Here is a 16,016-nt window from a genome sequence, read left to right as displayed (position 1 = left end):
GCCGAGCGTTTAACCCATTGCGCCACAAACGCAATTGCAGAGAGCTACACAGACGCGCCTTATATATCTAACACTCCTCCGTGTACCCGCGCTCTTGCTCGGGGCGGTGCCGCCGCGTACGAGCAGAAAAGAGAAGTACTGCATTATGACACTAACGCGCACCGACAGTGAACGCTTCGGTAGTCTCAGCACTACGACTATAGTGCCTAGAATATACTTACTAGTGTGCCGACCGCCGGGCGTTTCTAATGGGAGACGCTGGCACCGCCGGTGATGCCTTCCGCCGGAGGCCACCAGACGGCGACACTGTTTGGGACCGTGCTAACCGAGCGGCGCATCGCGCGTCGCTTGCGCTTCGGATGCACTTTGGATGCGCGTTCGTAAGCGCAGTCGGTTGCGGCGCGTTGTAGCTTTCGAGCAAGTAGCATGTGGTGCCTCCGCATGTCATTGAAGACACGTTTCACTTTCGTGTTCTATACCGATTCCTATATAAGAGGGATCAACCACATTATCACTTTCGTGTTCTATACCGATTCCTATATAAGAGGGATCAACCACATTTTTTTTTCACCAATATTCTAAACGTCTCTTGCTTATCTCAACTGCTGACCAGTTGATGTTTCCGTCCACTTTTAACCCAAGTGCTTCTGGAAGCCGTACATTACCTATACTGTTTTCACTGGGTGAATCCCTTCACATTCTATTAGGATGTGTTGAGTGGTATCCGGTTCATTGCTGCAGTATACACATGCCTCTTCTAGTTCCGCATATTTGCTCTGGTATGTTTTGGTCCTTGGGCAACCGGTTCGAGCCTCAAATATAGCAAGGCACTGCCCTTTGTGTTACCGTACATATTTTTCCTTCTAGTTTCTTTCTTCTCATTCTTGTAAATATCCATTGTCATTTTTGTTTTCATTCTTCGCATCCAATTAACTGTCTCTATTTCTCTCACTTTCTTTCTGGTGACTCCTGGTTGTCTATTTACAATTTGAATCATCTTGTACTTCGTTGCCAACTTTCTTGACTTCTTCATCCATTCTGCGTCCACCCTTTTCAGACACAAGTACTCGCGCACTTCAGCCGCCCATTTATTTTCATCCATGTTTCTGAGTCTTTCTTCAAATTTTGCTTTGTGCTTCTCCGACTTCAAAAGAGGCCCAACTCTCTCTGCCACCTGGCCCATGTCAACTTGCACTGCCTCATTTGTGGTTCTACGGTGGGCTCCCAAAGCCAACCGGCCTACTGATCTTTGGTTAACTTCCAACCTCGACAAGATATACAATTTTAAGCATAAAAAGGCATTTGCGAACGTTAGCGCTGGCACCATTACTCCTTTCCCGATTCCGCGCACCACCTCATTCTTATTGTGGCCCCACAGTGCACTGAGTTTCATTATTGTTGCATTCCGCTTCCCCTTTATTTTCAGATAATCTTGGTGGATGCTTGAGTAAGTGTTTCCTTCGTTTATGCATACGCCGAGTTACTTCTATAGCTAGACAATGGGTATGACTTGTTGTTGAAATGACACCACGTAATTACTCGTCTCTTCATTAAAGATCACAATTCTTGGTTTCTCTATACTAAGCTTAAGGCCTAGATTTGTCGCTGAATTGCCACAGATATTCGCAAGTGTCTGCAAATCTCTTGTATTGTCCACCAGTAGCACTATGTCGTCTGTATACATGAGTCCAGGGACGTTCTGTTGCACCATTCGTCCATTACGGGTATAGGATAAATAAAACCCTAATTCACTGTTTTTCAGTCGTCTTTCTATGCCCTTAAGTTAAAGCGTGAACAACAATGGAGACAGATGACATCCATGCTTCAGGCCTTGGCTAATTCCCACCACTTCATTGCCTTTCGACCTTCCCATACAACATGTACTCGGTTGTCTCTATATATCTCCCTCAGTAACTCCACGACATCGTCAGCTATGCCTTCATGCTTAATATTATCCCGTAGCAATTCCCTGTCTACGTTACCTTTGAATTTCCAGCCATTTTTTCTGCTTGCGACCACCCTGCATGATAATGTAGCCAATTTTACCTTCTCTATTCTTATCCTTTGTTCGTCTTTTGTTAACTCCTTGTGATCTAATTCTGCCGTGTACTGGTGTGTCGCTACATTCAATACATAATTTTGCTTCTTGATTGCCTGCGGCCTGCCTAAAAAAGCTCCAGCCCTCACCTCAAATCGACGTCCAACCGGTGTTGCTACACTTCCGCTGAAATGTATCCCGTCTCACACATAATCGTCTTCGCGGCCCACTCGGGGCACTTTGCGGTTGATGTCCATGCCCCTGGGTCTGTGCCTCCTGGACGCGCCGAAAGCGACCATGCTTATAGTGATTGCATGGATGGTGACGCCGTAGTGTTTCAATGTTATACGGGTAATTTAACTTAATTTCATTTTAATACCTTAATAGCCCCGTTAGGGGTATTACATAAGGGGTGGTTGACATGTATACACGAGAAAATGCAGGTATTCCGGTGAAATACAAGTTTGAACAGTTTCCGAAAATTTTGTAAGAGATGTGATGGCAGCTGCATCGAAGGGTTGGTCGTTCCAGTCTCTGGTAGCCCGAGGAAAAAATGAAGCTTGAAATGGTGACAGTTCGTGAACGAGGACGAGCAAATAGCAGTCATTGGCTGGTGCGCTGTGACACGCGTGAAGACGATGGCGTAATGTAAGGTGGGCATCTTAGCGAGCTGTAAAAGAATTTTTGATAAAGACAGAGCGTGGCGATACGACGACGAAAAGCAAGGGATGTCAAGCTAGATTCTGTCTTTAAACGTGAACTGCTGATGTTAAATGAATATGGAGAATACATAAATGTAGTCGCGCGATTCTGAACTGATTCATCATCAGCCTATATTTTATGTCCACTGCAGGACGAAGGCCTCTCCCTGTGATTTCCAATTACCCCTGTCTTGCGCTAGCATATTCCAACTTGCGCCTGCAAATTTCCTAACTTCATCACCCCAGCTAGTTTTCTGCCGTCCTCGACTGCGCTTCACCCCTCTTGGTATCCATTCTGTAACTCTAATGGTCCACCGGTTATCCATCCTACGCATTACATGGTCTGCCCAGTTCCATTTCTTCCGCTTATTGTCAACTAGAATACCGGCTATCCCTGTTTGTTTTCTGATCCACACCGCTCTCTTACTGTCTCTTAAGGTTAGTCCTAACATTTTTCGCTTCATCGCTCTTTGTGCGGTCCTTAACTTGTTCTCGAGCTTCTTTGTTAACCTCCAAGTTTCTGTCCCCTATGTTAGAACCGGTAGAATGCAATGATTGCACACTTTTCTTTTCAATGACAGTGGTAAGCTCCCAGTCAGGATTTGGCAATGCCTGCCGTATGCACTCCAACTCAATTTTATTCTTCTGTAAATTTATTCCTCATGATCAGGATCCCCTGTGAGTAATTCGCCTATATAAACGTACTCCTTTACACAGTCCAGTTGGGGTCTGTCAAATGATTTGCATGCGAGTAGTTTGATTTACTGCGGAGCATGACGAAAGTCCTGTGAACGTGTTGGTACTCCATGTAAGAACGTCCGTATTGTTTGTCACAAGCGCTTTCGAACGCTGCGTGCGTTCTCTCTCTCTCTCTCTCTGTGTGTGTGTGTGTGTGTGCGTGTGCGTGTTATATGCATTTTAGCTATACTGCGCGAGAATCCACCACGCGTAATTTTAACGCCTTTAAGCTGCGATAATAGCGAGACTGGCAGAAGTACACTAATATACACTAAGCACTCTCCTTTGCAAGAGTCGTCTAATGCGATGTTCCCTTCAGGACGACGTGCGGCCATATTATAGTGTTCTCGTGCGATATAGCTAAAAATGCGGGAGGTTGTACATGTTAATGAAGGACACAGCTTGCCAAAGTGTTTGTGTTTGTGCATGCATGATAAGCATTGTGGTGTTTTTTTTTTCTTTGTCACCGATCTCGGGGGCGTGCGGGTGGTAATAGAGATAGGACAGGAAGACACATGCCAACACAGCAAGCAGATTTTAATCACACTCACAACCAAAAAGCCTCAAATAAAACTCAAGTACACACTCAACAAAAACACAATGAATAAATAAATGCCAACAAAAATACAACTTAATAAAGCAATAAACCTGCCCTATGATTCTGTCTACTATAGTTCTGAGCGTTTCCGCCACCAAAGTCTGGCAACCTTCGCCTATGGCTGCAACGTTACGAACATCGATAGTTGTTACTGAGCTCATCGTCGTTGTTGCTCGTATCTTCACGGCCGGAATCTCGTTGGTCCTTTCTCAATGTCGCTGCTTTCGTCGACTATTGCATAATCGTAGCTGCCTTGTAGTCGGTCCGTCAACTTGAAGTTTAACTTGGTAGAAGCCCGTAACCCGGTCGCTGGCGCTGACGTGGCTGAGAAGCTCGACTGGTTAGGCCTCACGACTTGTTCTTTCTGGGCGTCGCTGATGCCGTAAGTGCCGACGACTCGCGGTTCCGTTGACCTGGCCGAGTACGTGGCTGGAGCTCCGGTAGCCGCCGCTGACGTGTCACTTGACGGGTTAGGCCTAATGAAGCGTTCTTCGCCCTCAGACGATCTGCGTGGCGGCCCGGTGCCCCGGTGATTATCGGTTGATTGGGCTCGGCCGAGGAAGAGGGATCCTTGCGAAGAGGACCGGAACCACCGTGAGCAGCTGCCGCCGGTCCCGGGAGCGGCTGACGAAGCGACCTTTCAGCCCAAGAGCGACGTCGATAATGCTGTTTCGTCACTTCTCCCTCGCGGATTACACCTCGGTCCCCGTGCCCCGAGCGCTCGCGCCGTTCGGAATGCTCCGCGAACTTCTTCGTCCTCTTCTCTCCCCACGGGCAGCTTCTTACATGTGACAAGCATACAGCTTTATTAAAAGCCATAATGTCAGCTATTGGTAACGCAATTCGTGTATAGCTTAAAATGGCACCTTGCATACCTTTGTAGGTGCTAAATTGTCTTGATATCCAAAAACAAATTTATCGGCCCTTACACTCCGTGAAGATGCTTAACCTGCGAACCTGAAACATGCGGCCCTGGTGTTTATCACTAGGTGTGTCCCGAGTGTTCATTAAAGCATTTCACAATTATGCGGTTACACAAACATTCGGCTGCTACGGAGAGAACGACTTCACTGACGGTATAACCACTGTCCGTCGTTGTCGCTTGAGTTCGATGTCTCGAGTTTGCTCGGTGGCGTGGTTAGCAGCATTCGCCCACCATTGCCGCTTACGATTCTTCGAAATTAAATTGCTTCAACATGGCAAATCTCCGCCCCACCTCCCTTACGTCCTGCGCTGGGAAACTGGTTGAACAAATGGCGAACGAGCGGCTTACCACATACTTCGAGGAAAACGATTGCTATTCACAAACCACGTTCGGCTCCCGCCAGATGTTCTCCACATAGGACATCCTCTTCGACCTAAAGGAAGATATTGACACGTCATTTCAGTACATTTCCGTGTCTTGGGCAGTTGCAGTTTGCTTGCGCTTTATTTTGCGCGCCGCGAAGAATTCGGTGGGGAGAGACGAAGACGACGAAGAAGACGTACTGCTCGATCGGAGCTGTTCTGCTGTGTGACCGGTTGTTGCGTGTGCTGTTACTACCGTGACAAATTGGTGGATGTTCTGGGTATCATCCTATGCCCTAATTTGACCTCCCGGCGCTTCAAGTCCCTACCACCATTCCCACGATTCCGGAGGAAAACCGGGCACTTCGCCCCAGCCGCCGCTTGGAAGGACTACCTCCCGAATACGGCCCATTGAGCCCAGTAAGAATGTTAGCCACAGGGGCAAGTACGAGTCAGACGCAAGAGAGCGACACAGTCCAATCCAATTCTACCCCGAGTGTCGTCTATGCAGCGCGCGTTCTGAAGTGGTTTCATGGTGACGTATTCGAGGACGTGGCGGATTGGCTTGAGCACTTCGACCGAGTCGCTGCAGTCAATGAATGGGACGACTCCAAGAAACTGCGCTACGTATACTTTGCCCTTGAAGACTACGCTCGCACGTGGTTCGAGAATCATGAGAGGTCCATCACTAGCTGGCAAGAATTCCGACGATAGCTTCGCGAGACATACAGCAGCCCCGAAAGGAAAGAAAAGGCCGAACAGGCCCTGCAGAGGCGGTTTCAGAAGCCAAATGAAAGCTTGGCCATGTTTGTCGAGGACATGTCCCGCTTGTTCCGACGTGCTGGTCCGGGTATGGCCGAGACAAAGAAAGTTCGCCTCTTAATGCGAGGGGTGAAAGAACAACTCTTCGCTGGACTCACGCGCAACCCTCCAGCTACCGTCGCTGAGTTCATAACTGAAGCGACGACAATGGAGCGAGCGCCGCAGCAACGATCCCAACAGTACGATCGCCAAAGCACCGTCGCCGCCGTGTCATGTTTCACCTGCGGACATGATTTAGCAGCACTCCGAGAGCTTGTGCGAAGCGTTGTGCGCGAAGAGCTTGAGGAAGTTCGCAAAACTGCTTGTCAGGCGACTGTTACTGCGCATGGTGACATCATTCGGGACGAAATCAGGACCGTGACCCAACCATTGGCACCAATGCGAGCGGAAGCTCCAGTCCTAACATATGCCGAATCCTTAGTGGGCCCTCAACCATCTACGGTACGACGTTTGCCTTCCCCTGTTTCAGCTCTGCCGCCACGTCAATTTCCCGCTACAAATGTAAACTCGTATGAGTACGTAGGCCCGCGAGATATCACACGGAAATCAAACGTGTGGCGCACATCGGATAATCAGCCACTTTGCTACGACTGCAGCGAAGTGGACCATCTGTATCGTCAGTGCCCTTATTGGAGGATGGGCCTTCAGGGATTTCACCCTAACGCGCGTCGACCAAGTAATGGTCGACGCGCCAATCCACGCGGGATTGAGCAGTTCCTGGCCTCTCAACAGCCATGTTCTCCCGCACAAAGTTGCCAATCGCGTTCACCATCTCCTCGGCGCATCATCTCGCCTAGCCGTTACTCCTCGTTTTGTGATGTTCGAAACAGGTGCCCAAGTCCACGCCCATGCCAGGAAAACTGAGGACAGCGACCTCCGGGGGGGGGGGGGGGGGGGGGGGGCGCTGCTGATTGTCCTGACAAACACCCTCCGACACAAAAAGTTCACGACGACGATTTATCAGCCACGCCATGTTCTGATAACGACGCAGGACTTTCCACCGATATTACCGTAACCGTCGACAATTACCAGGTCACCGCCATCGTTGATACCGGCGCCGACTACTCCGTTATGAGTGGTGAATTCGTGGCTACTCTCCGAAAGGTGACCACGCCATGGAATGGTCCCCGACTCCGTACTGCGGGTGGTCGTCTCGTGACGCCGGTTGGGAGGTGCACTGCCCGAGTGCATATCTGCGGCTCTGCCGTCGTCGAATCTCTCGTCGTGCTGCGGGAATGCTCCAGGCAGGTCATCTTAGGAATGAACTTTCTTAGAGAATATGGGGCCATTATAAATCTTCGAGAGCTGTTGGTAACATTTTCACGTAACGCAAGCTCGCAAGAATGCAAATCGCACAAGATAGCGTTGCGTGTCTCTGATGATTCTGTGACCATACCACCTCGTTCCAGTGTACTGGTTACCGTAGTGAGCGATAAGGACCGAACTGCCCTTGGAGTTGTTGAAACCAATGTGTCCATCCTCTTCTCTCGTCAAGTATGCGCGTCACCCTCGGCCTCCTCGAACTGACCAAACAGCCTGCGGAAATCCTAATCACGAACTTCAGTCGCGAATACCAGCACTTCACGCAGCACGCTGTTGTCGCTTACTTCGATGAAATCGGCGACGCGAGAACGCCTGCATCGTCTTGCCCTGCAGGAACCCGACAACGGTGGTGCACGCCTTGGCAATGCTAGCGCCAACTTCTTCGGTGCGACGGCCAGGTTTAAACGCGAGTTTCTCAACCGGAAATTCGGAGTCAGCTGCAGTGAGTGCGACCGGTTGTGGTCCGAGCACAACGTGGTACTGGACAGCACACTTCGTTCCGAGGAACACCGAAGAAACACACGACAAGCTTCGCTTACTCCGCATTTCCTCGACAGGGCAGGGGCTGTGCTGTGACTACCAAAGCGCTCCCTGTCGGCGCTCGTTAATGTGATGATGCAGTAGTTCACTTCACTGCTTCTAGATGGCGGTGCCATACCCGTGAACAAAATATATTCTACCCGTTGGCACCGAACGTCCCATCCGTTACAGGAAGTTCATTGCGGACCCCAGCATAAAACACTTACGTGTTAGTAAGGATAAGTTACTTACGTATTCGCTTTCCGTGGTGCGCTGATCTCGCCTAGCGCAAGCCCTAAAAAAGAATAAATACAGTGTCATCACACGTATTTTTGCAAGTGAGACGGATTAAAAACTGTCAACCCTTCCACTGGGGTGGAGATGGAAGACCAGCGAAGCTGTACTACAGTGGGAATTATGTATTTCTAATTATGACTATTAAGATGTGACGGTGTAATTGGTTATTCGAACTCTTAAAGAATGAGAAATATATATTATCTGGTGGTTTTCATTTATTTAGTGACCACAGGGACTGTTGCCTTATGGTCGCTAAGGTACGGCGCCATAGGGTGTACGGCAAAGGCTGGCACGTTCTTCATAAACACATCACCACCGCCGCGCGCGTTCGGTGCGAATGTGGGCAAAACGCCGCCGCCGTCGACAACAGTTCTCCGCGTTGTTTGTGTGACGGAACACAACCGCTGTCAAAACGCTGGCGTGAGCGAAGCGCGCTAGCAGCAGCGTCATGCGGTCTATCGCTTCAACTGAAACTTAGCGGCGAAAGCACAGCCCATACATAGGTAGGAGCCGTGTTGCAGATCACTTTCAAGATACGGTGCGACCGCCCGGCGCCGCGCAAAGCTGCTCGCAGAGCAGAACCCGCAACCCCTCCCTCCCCGCTGCCTTCCCGCTGTCCTCCTTTCGTGGGAGATGGTGTCGCCAGTTGCCCTTGCGCCCGGTCGCAAGATACGCATTTGGTACCGCAGCGAAGCGTCGCCTCCCCTCCTTCCCTCCCGTCCCCCTATGGCCTTTCGCGCGACAGAAGTCGTGTTTGCTCTCCGCCATGCGTTCACTCCCCATGAAAGCGCGCGTCCCTCGCGCGCTTTCACTCGCACATACAGCATACGGTCACTTAGAGTTTTTATTGCGATAGCAATTATATGGACACTCAAAAGCAGATTTCTGCCGTCGGCGTCGCCGTCGCCGTCGCCGTCGCCGTCGCCGTCGCCGTGAGGTTCCGTATGACGTCAATGGAGATGAAATCGTGGCCGCGCGCCGCCGAACGCTGTATGTGCGAGTGAAAGGGCGCGAGGGACGCGCTCTTTCACGGGGAGTGAACGCACGGCGGAGAACAAACGCGCGTTCTGCGCCGTGCTTCCTTAAGGGCTGCAGAAGTAGGCGTCTCTTTCCTCCTTTACAATCACCATATATGTAGAGCAAACGCGCCTTCTTCAGACGCGCGAGAGGCCGTGGGGGAGGGGGAAGGAAGGGACGCGACGTTTAGCTGCGGCACCAAGTGCCTATTTATATGAGAGGCTCCAGCAACAGTCACCAACGCCGCACGCATTTTGAGCTAACGCGGGCAAAACGCCGATGGCGTCGACAACAGTTCTGCGTGTTGTTGCTACCAAAGCCGCTCACCTTACTTCGTATGACATTGCTGTGTTGCTATCGCATTCATTGCTTCGCCCTTAGGGCGAAACTGTGACATTTTTTTATTGCGATAGCAATTATATGGACACTCAAAAGCAGATTTCTGCCGTCGGCGTCGCCGTCGCCGTCGGCGTCGCCGTCGCCGTCGCCGTCGCCGTCGCCGTCGCCGTGAGGTTCCGTATGACGTCAATGGAGATGAAATCGTGGCCGCGCGCCGCCGAACGCTGTATGTGCGAGTGAAAGGGCGCGAGGGACGCGCTCTTTCACGGGGAGTGAACGCACGGCGGAGAACAAACGCGCGTTCTGCGCCGTGCTTCCTTAAGGGCTGCAGAAGTAGGCGTCTCTTTCCTCCTTTACAATCACCATATATGTAGAGCAAACGCGCCTTCTTGCAAATGCGCGAGAGGCCGTGGGGGAGGGGGGGAAGGGGGAGGGAAGGGAGGCGACGTTTAGCTGCGGCACCAAGTGCCTATTTATATCAGAGGCTCCGGCAACAGTCACCAACGCCGCACGCATTTTGAGCGAACGCGGGCAAAACGCCGATGGCGTCGACAACAGTTCTGCGCGTTGCCGGTGCTGCTGCATGTCCAAGTTTATACAGCTGATAAAGCTAATATCACTACTCCGTATAGCTCTCTACAAATTTGCTATCGCAATTGATGCTTCACCTTTCAGGTGAAACTGCGACAACATTTTTGTACATCCGGACGCGACCATCGAAGAGTGAGTCCTTAACAGCTTCGCTGTAAAACAGTTGGCAAACAACTCCTCGACTGAAACGCAGACCGGCTACGCTAGCCCAACTTCGAAAACTCTTCGAAAGAGCGCAAGACCATGCGACCTTGGAGGTAGATGCGAAACTATGGAACAGATGTCGTAGCATGACGTAGCAGGCAAGGCCCCATCGGCGTATACTATGAAGCCTGCTATTAGGTATTATTGCGATAGCAATTATATGGACACTCAAAAGCAGATTTCTGCCGTCGGCGTCGCCGTCGCCGTCGCCGTCGCCGTGAGGTTCCGTATGACGTCATTTGGAGATGAAATCGTCGCCGCGCGCCGAACGCTGTATGTGCGAGTGAAAGGGCGCGAGGGGCGCGTCTTTCACGGGGAGTGAACGCACGGCGGAGAACAAACGCGCGTTCTGCGCCGTGCTCGCTTAAGGGCTGCAGAAGTAGGCGTCTCTTTTCTCCTTTACAATCACCATATATGTAGAGCAAACGCGCCTTCTTCGGACGCGCGAGAGGCCGTGGGGGAGGGGGAGGGAAGGGAGGCGACGTTTAGCTGCGGCACCAAGTGCCTATTTATATCAGAGGCTCCAGCAACAGTCACCAACGCCGCACGCATTTTGAGCTAACGCGGGCAAAACGCCGATGGCGTCGACAACAGTTCTGCGTGTTGTTGCTACCAAAGCCGCTCACCTTACTTCGTATGACATTGCTGTGTTGCTATCGCATTCATTGCTTCGCCCTTAGGGCGAAACTGTGACATTTTTTTAAATACTATTAATAATGATTCTGTTGTTTTTTGTTCTTTTGCTGTCTATATATAAATTGTTATGTAGTGAAAAAGAAAAAAATGAAACGGAAAGTGCTCGTCACTTCTCGGAGAATTTGGCAAATGGGAAGCATGCATGCAGGGTATGTCACACGAATGGTTTAAATCTCCATTATTGTTTATTTACATTGCCCAGTTTGGTTGAACCAGTGCCGCGCGTAAGATTGAGCTATCTATAAATGCAGGAAACGGCCAAAGCTATCGCGCGATTTTGTTGCACGTATTGTGCAATTGCTATAGCCACTACGACAGGAGAATTCATATGCAAAATTAGTCAATAATTAACATATTGCGTTGTCTCTTCCGGGAGGCATGCAGTTTGTGCAGGGTTACAGAAGTTTCAGTTGAGCATGAATAATGAAGGCACGTATACCGGGATGGCTGATGCCGCTAAAATATTAGTTTTAAACAATTACGCTAGAAAAAGCCTGAAATAATACCAAGCCTATACACAAAATGAAGAAAGGAGAAAGGTTATGTGTACTATCAGGGGAAAATGTGATATCTGCAGTTTGTTTGCGATTTTTTCTATAAGTTACGTGGGTAAGTGCACCGAAGGGTTATATTTGTGTTTTACGAACGGCGGATAATTTAGAAATGATGTCCTGGTGAAACTATAAGAGCCAGCGAGATTAAAGTTACCGAAAATGCAGAATGGGGGTAACACTATATCAAAATTTTATGTGGTCTAACATGTTGAGATTATTACGGCCTTTAAAAAAATCAGCGCAGCTTCACTGACTTAACGTCATGAAGACTGATGAAACAACGATGAGCCTCTTCGTACGGTGGCCGCGACGCCGCCTCCCTCACTCGAAACTCGGGCTCTTCGGGTCTTCGCCGTCGCTTAGCCTCGGCTTCCCTTGCTCGGAACTCTGCGTCGGCACGTCATCGTTGGGCCCAGGCTCGAGCAGCTTCCCGTCGTCTTTCCTGCCGCGCCGCTTCGTCTTCTGGAGACAGTTGCTTTTACGTCCTCGCCATACTCGTCACCGAACGTTGGAATGCTCTGCGCTGACAGTGCACGCTTTTATACTGCTCGATTGACGAGTCCATAGACTCACTTGACCAGTCCATAAACCTCGATACATATACATATATGCCTGTGACTATTGCATGCACGTGCCTATTCAAGTACTATTCTGGGACGTTTATTCGACATGCGCTTGCTGAAGTCTACGGGACATCCACACGACTTTCTTTTTGGACACGAGACTTTAGTACTTGTTTGCGATATCCTTCGGACGTTTGGTGTTGTTTGGTGTACTACTGCGGTCGTATAGAGCCGGCAATCATGTATTTTTGTTCGCATCGTCATGTAAGTTGTTTTACAATAGAAGCAGACGAACCGGAAACCGAACAATTCTGCACGCGGATTTGCTTAGTTTATTTCCGAGCATTGCACGTTTCCGAAGGCTACGCTCGCACGATAGACTGGTGGCCGTCGTCAAGATTTCTCACGCGCGGCTTGCGACGATCAAGCCATGATTGAAGTTGGTCCTTCGGACGGTGATAGTTCGCTCCCTGTACTTTAGGCTTAAAAGCTGCGAAAACCCTTCATATACTCAGCCTTCATAAAAGTTCGCTTTTACCCCTCCAATTCTGAATGGACCGCACAAACAGCGACGGAAGTGCTTCGCCCCCCCCCCCCCCCTTCTGTCTACGCTGTCGACCTGCTGCTGCCGTGGAATCCGTCCTGGCGCAATGAGCTCCTCGAGGATGAGCTCCTCGAGATAAGAGGAGTGCACCATGGAACGCACATACAGTGAACCTAGTGAACCTATTGTCGCAAATAACAGAACAAGAAGACGGGAAGCATCACGTGGACAGTGGTTCCAGCGCTCGTCGTGTGCGCGAACCTTCGTTATTGACGCTGACAGAGGGAATTTCACCTAACAAATATTTTAATGGACGGCACTGTTAACGTCGTGTAAATTGCTCTTGCGTCTCGCGGCGCAAGAGCAATCCTGGAATGCTGCCATTACAGCGTGGGTCTTATAACGTGCAATGATGAAAATAAATAAAAAGTTCAGTTAGTTAGCGAACCCACTACTACTCGCCCATTTGGTGCACGTTTATTACTGAAAGCAGCAAGCTCAGAATATTTAAAGACTATTGCTTTAAAAAGGTTATTTCCATTAAGGAAGTCAACCGATATGTACGGCAATTGTGCTTTAAATTGTGTGCAATTGTTTGCGTTCAATAGGACCTACCATAACTTATTCTTTGCTGTCCTGTGAAGATTTGCAGTGTCAGAGCGTTTACGGAAAAGAAGTACGACTCTGTCTTCCAGACCCACTTTATGATTTATCGAGCAGGGGGCCACATGTACCTGTATGACGGCTTTGACACAATTCAGCAAAAGGCAAGTGGCCCCTCTTGTAACATGCATGGCACTCCTCATCATGCAGTTCTGCGTATGTTTCACGTAGTCACTGTGCATCGCAGAGTGTAGAAGCGTTAAAGCACTCGTAGCGTTTGTTGCATTTCTTATCTGAACGTGAGCCGGATACAAACACTAGAAGGGTAGAACCATTCATATTATCGGCCAAAGTTTCGGAAAGGTTCAGACCGAAGGAAAGTTGGGAGTGTGTATAGTGCCAGGTTCAGAACATTATTCCAATAATAGAATATTCACAACTTTTGGTGGCTTCGCTTGGAAAAACTACTCGCTGTTGTTGATCTTTCCGTCGGCCCGTATGGAAATATTAAAACTTCTGCTAGCAAACATTCCAGGTAGCGCGAATGAGATATAATCAGTCGTACTGAAGGATGTGATTTCTCGACCGTCAGATATTGGGTTAAATTAAGTAAAAGAAAGCAAGAAGGATGCAATCCAGTTGGTCCATTGCCGGTTTTGTTGAAGCGAAGCTCTTTTGCAAACCCTTTCGGAATACTCTGACATGGGCTGCTGCTAGCTGCTACTGATGCCGTCTAGGCGAATAGTGCAGGCACAAGACAGCATTCAACTAACAATTTATATATATATATATATATATATATATATATATATATATATATATATATATATATATATGCAGCCCTCTGTGCTGCACCAACTCTAAAAATTGGCAGGTTGGTCATGACAGGTCATCGCAGGTCATGGAAGATAAGCGGAGGAGAGCAACATAATCACCGCCTCAGCTCTCACAACCACGTGATTGGGCGTCTTCAAGCGCGAGGCGAAAAAAACAAGTTTCCCGAGGATTACGATACTCCCGAATGCGAAGTTTGAGCGCAACTCTATTTGTGTTCTCATTTCGCGATGTATTGGTTGGCGCGGATAATCTGGTCGTGCGGCACTGTGCAAATGGAACGAAGTGTGGCGCGGCTGCCCTCGCTAATATGAAAATCGCGAGAGCCAGCACACGCGTGACGCGTGGGCGCGATTCACAGCAGCCGCCGTAGAGAGACCTCCCAGAGGTTGGGTGGGTGGATGGATGGACGCATGAATGGATGAATGGATGGATGGTCCCCCTCTTTGGAAAAGGGCGGTGTGCTGGGCTCCAAGCGCTTGTCATTATAGTGCCTAGTGCCCTACCTGTCATAAAACACACACAAAAAAAAACAGTTCCCACCACCAAACTTTCATAACCCCCACTGGGAACTTTCGTTTTGTATACACCTCCGTTGTTTGTCGTTTGCGTACTTTTCTTTCACCAATCCTCCAATCGGCTTTTACTAACCTCTATTGCAGACATGTTTACCTTCCCCCTGCTCTCGCAGAGCCCAAGGGACTCGAGGAGGCCCGAGGTATCTAAATCAATCGCTGGGAAGATATCTAATAGAGCATTATTTCCATAACGTTACCGCATCTAGCACATGATTCTTCTTGCTTATTGTACGTCGCTTTATAAGTGCGCGGTTCTAAGGTATCCTGATTTATATTCGTAATGTAAAGAGCTTCTCTTTGAGTTATCGTAAATTGTTTCTTTCCTTATTTCGTTTATTCCTCTCAAGTAGTTACACCATAGAAGGTTTATTTACCATTGCCGCTGCCCATGAGATTGTCTCAGCCTCTCTGACTTTGAGCTTGACATTCTTTTATAGCGTAAGCTGTTATGGGCTCATTCCAATAGCCGTTTCGGGTCGCGATGATGCCGCCGCCACCCCGTAGCCGCTATCGCATGCGAAAAAAAAGTACCCGCTCTCCGCTGGGATTGAACCAAGGCACGCTGCATGCGAGGCGGATACTCTACCACTGAGCCACGCAAGCGCTTGCTACCCCAAAGCGGGAAACGCACCCTATGCAGGAGCGCAGACGCAGACGACGAGATGCGATTCAGACGCGGAACGCAAACAACGCGGTCCCAAGCCTCCGCCGGTATGGTAGCTCCATCTAGTTAAGGCGCCGGCAAACGCAACCTTTCAGACCACGACCTACTGAACTCCAGACCTGCACAGATCTCCCTGCTCCAGCACTCCTGGCCAAGTTCACCCCTTTTGCCGCTAGGGATAGAACGTACGATCAGAGTGGCGCTAGTTATAACCTGTTCGCTGTCGTCTCCTTCTGCGATCTGTTTCAGTGCTCGTGCCGCTATTTGGGCAGCCCCAGATCGTTTACATTGCTTGTAAATGCATAAATTCATGAAAATAAAAAAAGAAAACAAAATTTGCGACTGATTGCTTCTCATTTCAATCACGAGGTACAGTAGGAAGAGCGGTGCAAGAAAGGAAAACAACGAGTACAGCCGGCAGATGATAACATTTGATCCCATTGCCTTCGCAGTAGAGGAAAAAAATATGATTACCAGAAGGATTCGTAGGATAAAATATAGTACAA

The sequence above is a fragment of the Dermacentor silvarum genome, chromosome 8 (assembly GCF_013339745.2).
Source record: "Dermacentor silvarum isolate Dsil-2018 chromosome 8, BIME_Dsil_1.4, whole genome shotgun sequence".
Lineage (NCBI taxonomy): Eukaryota > Metazoa > Arthropoda > Arachnida > Ixodida > Ixodidae > Dermacentor > Dermacentor silvarum.
The sequence above is the reverse complement of the archived record's forward strand: the minus strand, read 5'-3'. Positions refer to the sequence as shown.